The sequence below is a fragment of the Neovison vison genome, chromosome 10 (genome assembly GCF_020171115.1).
Source record: "Neovison vison isolate M4711 chromosome 10, ASM_NN_V1, whole genome shotgun sequence".
NCBI classification, from domain to species: domain Eukaryota; kingdom Metazoa; phylum Chordata; class Mammalia; order Carnivora; family Mustelidae; genus Neogale; species Neogale vison.
In genome coordinates this window covers 2,835,341-2,847,615 of record NC_058100.1, presented here as the reverse complement: position 1 = coordinate 2,847,615, position 12,275 = coordinate 2,835,341, and positions in this window count along the sequence as shown.

The following is a 12,275-nucleotide window of genomic DNA, read 5'->3' as shown; positions in this document are numbered from 1 at the left end:
TTTTTTTTTTGGTGTTTTTTTCTTTTCTTTTCTTTTCTTTTCAGAGTTAACAGTATTCACTGTTTTTGCACCACACCCAGTGCTCCATGCAATCCGTGCCCTCCCTAATACCCACCACCTGGTTCCCCCAACCTCTCACCCCCCGCCCCTTCAAACCCCTCAGATTGTTTTTCAGAGTCCATAGTCTCTCATGGTTCACCTCCCCTTCCAATTTACCCCAACTCCCTTCTCCTCTCCATCTCCCCATGTCCTCCGTGTTATTTCTTTTGCTCTGCAAGTAAGTGAAACCATATGAAATTGACTCTCTCTGCTTGACTTACTTCACTCAGCATAATCTCTTCCAGTCCCGTCCATGTTGCTACAAAAGTTGGATATTCATCCTTTCTGATGGAGGCATAATACTCCATAGTGTATATGGACCATGTCTTCCTTATCCATTCATCCGTTGAAGGGCATCTTGGTTCTTTCCATAGTTTGGCGACCGTGGCCATTGCTGCTATAAACATTGGGGTACAGATGGCCCTTCTTTTCACGACATCTGTATCTTTGGGGTAAATACCCAGGAGTGCAATTGCAGGGTCGTAGGGAAGCTCTATTTTTAATTTCTTGAGGAATTTCCACACTGTTTTCCAAAGAGGCTGCACCAACTTGCATTCCCACCAACAGTGGAAGAGGGTTCCCCTTTCTCCACATCTCCTCCAACACATGTTGTTTCCTGTCTTGCTAATTTTGGCCATTCTAACTGGTGTAAGGTGATATCTCAATGTGGTTTGATTTGAATCTCCCTGATGGCTAGTGATGATGAACATTTTTTCATGTGTCTGATAGCCATTTGTATGTCTTCATTGGAGAAGTGTCTGTTCATATCTTCTGCCCATATTTTTATATGATTGTTTTGTGTGTGTTGAGTTTGAAGAGTTCTTTATAGATCCTGGATATCAACCTTTTGTCTGTACTGTCATTTGCAAACATCTTCCTTCATTCCATGGGTTGCCTCTTTGTTTTGTTCACTGTTTCCTTTGCTGTGCAGAAGCTTTTGATCTTGATGAAGTCCCAAAAGTTCATTTTCGCTTTTGTTTCCTTTGCCTTTGGAGACATATTTTGAGAAAAGTTGCTGTGGCTGGTATCGAAGAGGTTACTGCCTATGTTCTCCTCTAGGATTCTGATGGATTCCTGTCTCATGTTGAGGTCTTTTATCCATTTTGAGTTTATCTTTGTGTACTAGCAACAGCAATCAGACAACAAAGAGAAATAAAAGGTATCCACATTGGCAATGAAGAAGTCAAACTCTCTCTCTTCGCAGATGACATGATACTTTATATGGAAAACCCAAAAGATTCCACCCCCAAACTACTAGATATCATACAGCAATTCAGTAACATGGCAGGATACAAAGTCAATGTACAGAAATCAGTGGCTTTCTTATACACTAACAATGAAAATACAGAAAGGGAAATTAGAGAATCGATTCCATTTACTATAGCACCAAGAACCATAAGATACCTGGAAATAAACCTAACCAAAGAGGTAAAGGATCCGTACTCGAGGAACTATGGAACACTCGTGAAAGAAATTGAAGAAGACACAGAAAGATGGACGACCATTCCATGTTCTTGGATCGGAAGAAAAAGCATTGTTAAAATGTCTATACTGCCTAGAGAAATCTATACTTTTAATGTCATTCTGATCAAAATTCCACTGGTATTTTTCAAAGAGCTGGAGCAAATAATCCTAAAATTTGTATTGAATCAGAAGAGACCCCGAATCGCTAAGGAAATGTTGAAAAACAAAAACAAAACTGGGGACATCACGTTACCTGATTTCAAGCTTTACTACAAAGCTGTGGTCACTAAGACAGCATGGTACTGGCATAAAAACAGACACATAGATCAGTGGAACAGAGTAGAGAGCCCAGATATGGACCCTCAACTCTATGGTCAAATAATCTTCAACAAAACAGGAAAAAATATACAGTGGATAAAAGACAGTCTCTTCAATAAATGCTGCTGGGAAAACTGGACAGCTATATGCAGAAGAATGAAACTCGTCCATTGTCTTACACCGCACGCAAGGAACTCAGTTTTGAGTATATTACCTTTATTGCCACATTACTCAAAGGTGTGCAAATACAAAATTTGTATGCCTTATGCTTCCCAAATAACAAAAAAAGTTTAAAGTATAAAATTGGAAACAGAGCAACACAATTCAAGCTAATGTTAATTTCATGTGCGTGATGTTCTCCTGCTGGAAATAAGACGGTGATTTGGAATTTAATGGGACTCACGGGCATTCATGTTTTCTGGTCCACTGGTTACATTTTAAACCGTCTACTCGTTCTGCAATGACCTGCTAAATCCGAGAACGTAAACTCACACTAACCCAGTTCATTCCTCTCCCACTTTACTCGCCCTCGCCGTACAGATTCACTAAAACGCTGATTAGCTTCGTGGTATTCTCCAGAGAGAGCGATGTAAGTACTGCTAATGCCTTCCTCGTGCTCTGCAGCCAATGAGATCTGGTCAGACCTTGGCGAGCAGGAGCTACCAGGTCCCTCCATCCTGCCTGCTCCCCCTTGAGGTGTGGCCTGGACCTAGATGTTCTACTGCTTTGCCCCTCTCATGGCAGCCCTTGTGGTCTCAGGGCCCCACCACGGACACCTCCACCAGCCTTTGCGTTAGAGACCGCTGACCTCAGAACCGTGACCCGCTGCAGCTGGTGTCACCTGTGAGGCCAAGCATCTGGGTTCCTCTCCCAGCTGGGCTCAGCTCCACTGTGCAGCCTCAGCTCGGGGCCTCATGGTGCAGGGTCTCAAAGCGGCCTTTGCAGAAGACCATCGAGTGCTGGACAACAACTAGGAAGCTGGGGTTTTGTGAGGGCACCTCTGTCCCCTAGCCTCTGAAGTTAACATAGGAAAGGTGCCCCATCAGCTCACCTGAGCAACCAGTGCCTTCCTGTGGTGCTACTGTACATGACAAGCATGTGAGGGTGTGGCTGGGTGCCTGCTGAGAACGATTCCCAAATAGCCCACTGTGGCTTCAACATCCCTGCCACTGCTCTGCCGTGGTTGGTGCTCTGCCCAGACACCAATAAGCATCTCAAGTGTGGGGAATTCTTGATTCTAAATGACACAACTCTTAGCCCTATGGAGGCTTAGATACCCTGCTACGATTTTGCTCTGATAAAAAAATGAAGAAGTAAATTGTGTAACTTCTGCAAAGCTCTTCATCCTCACCCAACAATTCTCCCAGAAAGGTTTGCAAAAACCCGTGTTTGCCAGCACGTATTTTTCTCCAGGCTCTGCTCCTAGAGATAATACCAATGGTGCCAGTACCCCAGGACCATGCAAAAATGAACATGTACACACATATCCAAGGGGCACTGCTGTCACCGTGGGACAGAGCCAGCTCATAAGGCCAGGCCACCGGCCTGAGATGCAGGCCACCGGCCTCTAGCAAATTCAGAGCAAATCCACAGAGAGTAAACGTGTACTGTTTCCCATCTAAACCCACCTGTTACAACAACTGAGTGGCCACACAGACATCCACATCTGGCCCCACAACATGGTCCTAAAAGGAAGATCCCAACTGAAAGGGGAGGCACAGTTTCACTCAATATCCAAAGGCAAACAGCAGACCAGACTGTCCCCAAGAAGTAAAAATCCTCAATGAGAGGATTTTTAATAGAGATGTAGGAAAGTTATTTTTTTTCCTCTGGGAAACACAAGATCTTGTTTATGCTTAAAATTGGTGACTTCTACTGTATGTATTTCACATCTCAATAAAAAAGTCACCCATGAGAAATGAATGCTGCTCTCCCCTGCCTCAGCGCCCTTCCCGTGCCCTTCCCTCTGCCAACTCCACACAGCTGGACTGGCCTCCAGAGTCCTCTGCTTGGTGGTGGGACCCTTTGCTCTTCGTAATGAAGGACCGGTGCTTCTGTTTCTTTAATCCATGGGTCTCTCTACAGACAGAGGCTCCGTGAGGAACTGTCAGCTCATCGCTGGATGAGTTCCGGTCCTTCCACTTAGTGGAGGATGGCTCACTTCTGGGTCAGGCCCCACCACAGTCTGATGGTCCTGGAGCTCGGGGCTTCTAAGCCGGTCTCAGGGACTCACAAGTTCTGTTTGCCTTGAAGGACGTGTATGTTTACACATTTATTCGAATGTGCACCGTGAGGCAGCCACCATCAGAATCAAGATGGAGAACACTTCCACCACTCCCAAAAGGGTGACTTTTTCAGTCAATCTCCCTCGCTCTGGCTCCGCCTGGATTCGGGCAACACGGGTCTGTTTTTTGACACTATAGTCCAGTCTTGTCTAGGAATTTATGTAAATGGAGTGACCCGGTCTGACTCCTTCCACTGAGTGCAGTGCCACGGACACCACCCCCCCCACGGTTCCGGGTGTGTTTGTGGCTCAATAACACTGCACCCCAGCGAGGTTATCCATTCACCACAGACAGACGTTTGGGTTGGTTCCCAATCCGAGCCGTTATGAAAACAGACGTCAGGAACATGCGTGTCCTTGTGTGGGCACGTTTGCTTGGGGCGGGGACGAGGGTGAGGCAAGGAGAGCATTGGGGACAGAATTTAAGGAGGCGTCCGCTCTCGGGGCACTGCAAGAGCAGCTCTGGGGGGTGAATCTCCCTCCCTGGGTGTGTCCCGTCTCATACAGTCTCACCCTCGGCGTTTGTCTCTTCAGGAATGGGACTGTGACATCCACAGCTGAGAGTGGGATGCTGAGTCATACAGTCAATGCACATTTAAAATTATACAAGGGACGCCTGGGTGGCTCAGTTGGTTAAAGCCTCTGCCTTTGGCTCATGTTATGATCTCAGGGTCCTGGGATCGATCCCTGCCTCAGACTCTCTGCTCAGCGGGAGCCTGCTTCCCTTCCTCTCTCTCTGCCTGCCTCTCTGCCTCCTTGTGATCTTTGTCTTCAGATAAATAAAAATCATCTTAAAAACTTTTTAAAAATTATACAAAACTGCCCAACCAGTCCCCAGGATGCACACCACTTCTAGAACCTTCTGCAACACATGGGAATTCTGGTGGCTGCACCTGCTCACCAACACATGGGGCTGTTCCAGTCTTCCCGGGCTGGCCCTCATAGGTCTGGGCAGCTGTATCTCACTGTGACCCTAATCCACGTTTCCTCAGTGATTCCTGATGCTAAGCGTTTTCCACATTTCGAGTAACTTGTCCACCCCTCAGCTGAAGTGTCCACTCACATCATTTGCTCGCTTTTGAGAGTCTAGTCCTCCTACCGTGTCTTATTCAGAGAGTTCTCCATAGGTTCTCCATAGAAGTCATGCATCAGATCCATGTTTTGCAAGTATTTTCTCTGGCTCTTCATCCTCCCTTATTATGTCCTTTCTTGGTTTGAGTAAGTCATGTTCTAGTCATAGCTTCCTGGGAGTTTAATTCATAGTGTTGAGTTTTGTCAGATGCTTTTTCTGGACTTATTAAGATGATTAAAGGTAATACAGGGAGCTACATTACACGGTTTTGAGCGTTCGGTCAACCCTGCCTTCCCGGCATGATCCCGCGTGCTCAGAATCCAGTATTCATTTAATATATTGCAGAACCCAATTTGCGGATATCTTGGTGAGGAAGTTTGTGTCTGTGTTCATGAGGAATACTGGTTAGTTACCTTATTTCCTTGTTTTATCTTTGTTTGGTATCTAAATCATGTTAGCTTGATACAATGAGTTAGCAAGTGTTTTTCTCGTCTATTTTCTCAAGGCACTTTTGTAGCATTGGTGGTTATTTCTGCTTTTTGTTTTGAGTGGACGTCACCAAGGAAGCCACATAGGCCTAAAATTTCTTTGTGTGAAGATTTTTAACCATAGACTTAACTTCTTTAGCAGATATAGAGCTACTCAAATGATCTATTTCTTCCTCTGTAAGCTTTGCTAATTCGTGTCTTTCTTTTTTTTTCCCAATTTATTTATTTTCAGAAAAACAGTATTCATTATTTTTTCACCACACCCAGTGCTCCATGCAAGCCGTGCCCTCTATAGTACCCACCACCTGGTACCCCAGCCTCCCACTCCCCCGCCACTTCAAACCCCTCAGATTGTTTTTCAGAGTCCATAGTCTCTCATGGTTCACCTCCCCTTCCAATTTACCCAAAAGCACATACCCTCCCCAATGTCCATAACCCTACCCCCCTTCTCCCAACCCCCCTCCCCCCAGCAACCCACAGTTTGTTTCGTGAGATTAAGAGTCACTTATGGTTTGTCTCCCTCCCTATCCCATCTTGTTTCATGGATTCTTCTCCTACCCACTTAAGCCCCCATGTTGCATCACCACTCCCTCATATCAGGGAGATCATATGATAGTTGTCTTTCTCCGCTTGACTTATTTTAATTCGTGTCTTTCAAGGAATTTGTCTATATCACCAACATCATCAAATTTATTGATAAGAGCTGTTTGTGATATTTCCTTATTGTTACTTTGATGTGTGTTGTAACTGTAGTAATGTTCTCTCTCTCCTGATGTTGATAATTTGTGTCCTCTCTCCATTTTTTCCTTATTGTTTATCTGGATGTTTAATGTTTTTTATCCTATTTTTAAAGAATCCGTACTTGATGTGGTGGATTTTTCCTCCACTGTTTTTCTCTGCTTTGTATTTCATTGACTTCAGTTCTTTTCTGTATTGTTTTCTTTATTCTGCTTACTTTGGATCTACTTTGCTCTTTTCTAACCTGTTTTTCTAACCTACTTTTCTAACCTGTTAAGGTGGAATCTTAGATGATGAAACTTTCTTACTCTCTTAAATCAGCAGGTAATACTTGACTATTTCAGCTACATCCCCAAATTTTTAGATTTAATTGTTGTGTCTTTATTGTTACGTACTTTGAAAATATCTTTTAACATCCTCGGTGATTTCTTCTTTGACCCCATAGGTCATCAAAGTTTGTTGTCTAATTTCCAGTTATTTGGGGACTTTTAAAAAGATGTTTTGCATTTTTGACTTCTAACTTAATTACGTTGTGGTCAAAAACTATTTCTGTAATGTTTAAGTGTTTCAAAAACTATTGCAGTTTGTTTTATGGCTAAGAATATGGTCTATCTTGATGAGCATTTTATATGCGCCCTTGGAAGGTCATGTACTCTGTCGCAGTTGGATGTCATGTTCTGTAAATGTCAGTTAGGTCAAAGATGTCAGCACGCCAATCAGATCACTTATATTCTTCCTGACATTTTAGTGTCTAATTGTGCTATCTGTTTCTGGAAAAGATGTATCAGAGTTTTCAAAATAGTGCTATTTTTTTTTTTTTTTTGCTTTAAACAATCATGACTTTTTTAAAAATTCAGGAGAAAGAAACCAAAATTATGTATAGTATTTTTGTATGCATTTACATTTTCACCATTTCCAGTGTCACCGGTTGTTCCTGCTGATCTGAGCTGTCCTCTTGAGTCATCTCCCCTCAGACTGCTGGAGTCTCTGTGTGAAGATATGCTGGCATCAAATTTCCCCCTTGTTGTTTATCTGAAAATGTCTTTAGTCTTTTGTTTTTGAAGGAGTTCTTGCAAATTTTTTAGATTTCCAAATGACATTTTTTCCCCTTCAGTACTTCGTATGATCATTCCAATGTCTTTATGTGTGTATAATTTCTGATGAAAAGTCAGCCGTTATCACTGATCCCTCGTAGGCACCCCGCAATTTTCCTGTGGCTGCTGGCCACAGGTCTCTCCTCTGGTTTTGAGCAGTTCAACTATAATGTGACAAAGAGCCATCTTCTTGGAGCTTCCTGGATTTGAAAATTAACGTTTCCTATCAAATTTTGGACAAGTTTTAATCTTTTTTTTTTTTCCTTCAGATATGTTTGTTGCCTTCTTGTCTCTCCTTTTCTGGTATTCCAATCACACATATGTGATTTATTCATAGTGTTCCATAGGTCCTTGAAGCTCTGCTCAGTTTAATTCAGTGTTCATTCTCACTTTCATTTAGGAAGAGCAGTCTCTTAGTTAATGAATTTTCTCTTTTGTTGTACCTAATATGCTTATAAACAAATCAAAAAATATTTTTAATTTCAGTTATTTTACTTTTGAATTCCATAATTTCTACCTTAATTCTTTTTTTTTACAATTTCTATTTTTCCATTGAGAAACCCTGTGTGTTCATTCATTGATAGCATATTTTCCTTCCATTCTTTGAATATATTTGTATTTCATTTGAAATTTTTGTCTGCTAAATCAAACATCTGAGCCCCTTTGAAATTTTATAGATTGTGTTTTTTCACTGAATGTGTATCACATTTACTGTTTTTTTGCACGTACTTCTGGGGAAAAAAGTCTAGTCATTGTAAATAATGTATCATAGCACTTGTGGATTCTGCCATGTTCTTCTGAAGGTGATTTCTCTTCTAATAGGCAGTTAATTTGCTTAACTTGAGACTGGACGTGTTGTTACCCATGCGGTATACAGCTGCCCAATATCTGCTCTTATGACTCTCATTGTTGCTTTTTTAGCCTAGAAGACTTGGTGAGTCTGCAAAATGGGCAGCCAGTCAGGATTCAAGCAGAGATGGCTTTGCCCTCTCCATGCTTTTCTTATGTTTAGATATCCCCCTATTTTTGCCAGTGTCTCTTCCAGATTTAGACTCTGTTCTTTAACATTTCAAGCCTGTCTGGCTTCAGCTTTTTACCATCAAGCTGCACACCATTGGGGAATAAATTCAGTAAACAAAACAAATAAACAAACAAACAAAACACCTCACAGGTCTGGTTCTTCATGGCTGTCTGTCCATAGTATGTCTCTCTCTGCTGTATACTGGTTTGATTTTTTTCCAAGCTCCCTACGGTATCCTTCTCATGTGTATACTTGAGCTGCCAATCAAGAGTTTTAGAGACTTTATTTTCTGCATTTGGATCTCAATCCCTCTAGATTCTTACATGTCAAATTTTTCCTTTAAATTTGGAAACCCTGAACTCTGGCCTTTGGTACCTTTGGCTGGCAAGACTGTGCTCTTTCGAAGTTTTGTTCCATAACCAGAGCTGGGGAAGAGGTGGCAAGGGGGAGGGCCAGGCAGTGCCATTAGCTACAGTCTTCCCTTCCAATCTTTCACAACTGTCCAGCCAAAGTTCCTGGTCAGGGGCTCTGAAAAAGCAGAAACACAGAGAATCCAGGTAAATCTGCTGCCAAAACATAAGGGGTCTCCCCTGCTCTTCCTCCTGCTGCTGCCCCTGATGTCCCTGCCCTCTGCTGAGTGACCTTGTGAAGTGGTGACCTCCTCTCCTCACCCCAGTTTGGAGCTCTCTGTGTGCTCTGTTCTCAAAGCTGAGCTGAGTAGGAGCAGGAGAGGAGCTTCTGATACCTGTGTCTACTGAGCAACCTGTCCTTTCTCCCAAAGTAAAGCCTTCTAGAAAATTTAGTTCTGGACTAGATGGGCCCCTTTTTGGACAGATTCAGCTTAAGTTTGGATCTGTAGGGAGCTAGCTGTAAGACCTGCCCTGTGGTGACTCCCTCCAGGGCAACTGCCCTGTCTTACTCCTCCCTCAAGAACCAGCACCTGATGTCAGCCCGGCCCTGGAAGGTGCAATTGACCTGAAATGAAACAAGGTGCCCAGGTTAGAACTCCAGAGGACGTAGGGTTTCCTGTGACCTGTGTCCCGGGTGTCAGAGGAGAGAGGCAAAGACGACTCCACTCCGGGGACCGAGTCCGGACCAGCAGGAGGGAGACGGGGCTGACAGCACAGAAGGGAAGTTGGGAGAAGCTGCTGGCTTGGGTCAGAGAGGAAAGTGGGGGAAGGGGACATGCAAAGGTCAGGTTGAGACAGGTGGAGATGGAGAGAAAAGGGCCACGTACCTGGGCTTCCGGGCTGTGAAAATCCACTGATGGCTCCCTCCCCCGAACCCGTGGACTGGCTTGTGACCTGGCCTCGAGGTCCCTGCCCTGGACTTGCTCCTACAGGAGAGACCTGAGACACACCCAGGAAACCACAGAACTTAGGACACATGCTCAGCCACCTGTCAACACCCAGGAAAGGAAAGGGAGTCCGGTCACTGAGGATGAGGAGCTCTGGATGGGGGATGGGGAGGGTCTGTTTGGAGAGCTTCCTGGTGAAGGAGGGGGAGGGAGAGGCTCAGCTTTGGCCAGGATGGGGCAGCTGGCTGCCAAGGCAGAGGAGAGAATCCGGGGATGATAGTCTGTGAAGGAAGATGAGGCTTCCTGCCTGAGGCTGGGATGCTGGCCCTGGTCCCCTCGCCTGTCCATGGGACTTGCTGGAGAGAGAGACCATCACAGCTGTCTTGAGGGGGCCCAGAACGACATCTCCAGGGAAACAGGACAAGAATAACCATTGTAGTGCACCCTTCCAGCTCAGCCGCCTTCTCTCCCTGTGGGGGCTTTGCTTTCTGCCTTGAGGACACCCCGCACTCCCACGGCCTCTACCCTCCTTCCTCCAACTCTGCACCGGGCAGACGTGGGGAGGAGGGACCTCCAGCTCCCAGCGAGGGGTGCCAGCTGGCCCTGCCGGCTGTCCACGCCCTCACTTTGGCCCATCATCACGATCCCTTCCCTCGGGGTTGGCAGGGGCAGCTCTGGCCCGACAGACAAGTCAGGCATTCCTGCCTGTGTCCCAGCCCCCACTGCCCCCTCCTCCCGGCTCTGACCCTCTCCCCCCAGCTGGCTGGGAGCCATATCACCCTGATGTGTAGGAAGTGAAAGCCTGGATGAAGCCACCTCTCTCTCCCTCTTAGGCTGCTGGCCCTGGGCTATCCCTGGTATATCCCAGGATGCTCTCCAACCCCACCCACCCACCACCTGGTGCACCTCAGCTCCACCCTCTGCCCCCACCCCCTCTGCCCTGCCATCAGGGAGGCACAGCAGCTCCCTGGTCCAGGCCAGGCCAGCTGTGAGTACCTGGGGGACGGGGGCAGTTCTGTCTCTGGGATTTCCCCAGCCTGCACCAGCAGGAAGTCTGCATGGAGAGAGAAACCTTATGCTTGGCTTCAGGCCAAAGTTCAGACCAGGAGCCTGTTGCCCTGGTCAGCTGGGGACTCCCAGTGATCTCTACTCTTCAGGTCCGTGGGGTGAGGTCTCAGGAGCCCAGAGGTGTGGGGCAGGAGAGAGTGCTGGAGGGCATGGGACCCCATGCTGACCCCTGCCCCATCCCCCTGTCCTGTCTGACCCTGCCCTCAACTGTCCAGCAGGGGGCTGGGGGTTCTGTGGGCTGTCTCTCCTCTCCCAGCATGCTCCAGGAGCCAGGTGTGTGCTTTAGGTGAGTATGGCCAGAGCGCAGTGTATAAACAAGGCCTGTGTGGCGGCACCACCCTCCCCACCCTCAAGGGAAACCCTGTGTCCCAGAGCAGAGCAGGTGGGTGGGCATCCTCCACTCAGGTCTCATCCTGAGGCACCCAGGATTTAGGGGAATGAAAGGAGGGTACCTGGCAGCTGGACCAGTTTCACCTGGTCCCCTGAATTTAGCTGGATATCTACCAAACCATTCTGAACATGAAATCAGCCTGAGATGTAAGAGTATATATCTGGATCTCCACAAGGAGAAAAGTGACTCCTTTTTGCAAGGGAGGACATGAGGAGTCATGAATCTGCGCAGAGATATTGGAAGATAAACAGAAGAGGGAGGGAGCCTCCATAAGTGGGATCCCAGAAAGGGATATAACACAGGAGCACATTCTCAGAACCCTCAGAAATCTGCGCGAGGAGGGACATCCTTCTCTGAAAGGGGCTCTGGAGAAGAAAAAGCAGGATTCTAGGTAGAGCACTGTGGTTTCAGGATAGGAGGGACCACAGAGCAAAAGGAGGTTTCCAAAGTGGTAGAAAGCCCAAGCAGTGGAGCCAGGAAACAGGTTATGGTCAGTGAGCCCAGGAAGGGACTCTCAGCTTGGATCTCCACAGACCACGAACTGGGCCAGTTGATAACTGCTTTTTCTTTGAACTGCCTGAAAAAAAAAATCTGGAAACTGTGCCCCCAAAAAGGGCAAAAACTTGCCATGGCAACAAACCAGAAAGGGCTTTAGAAGCACCAAGACATGATCCAGGAACTCTGGGTGCATGGGAGACAGTAGCTGCTCAAGACTTGAGAATCACAAAGGGCAGCAGCACCCCCGGGCCCCTGGGACTGCCCCTGAGAGAGTTGCTGTGGACACACACCATGGGAGGCTGCAGTTTTCAGCAGTGCATGCAGAAGTGGAGATTGTATGTCCTGGAGGGTTAATTAAAAGGCAGACTTTGAATTTTCTGCTCTGTGCCAGAGGTTTCACTGCAGCCACTTTGGCTTTGATCCTCTGAAGAGGAGAGGAAAGC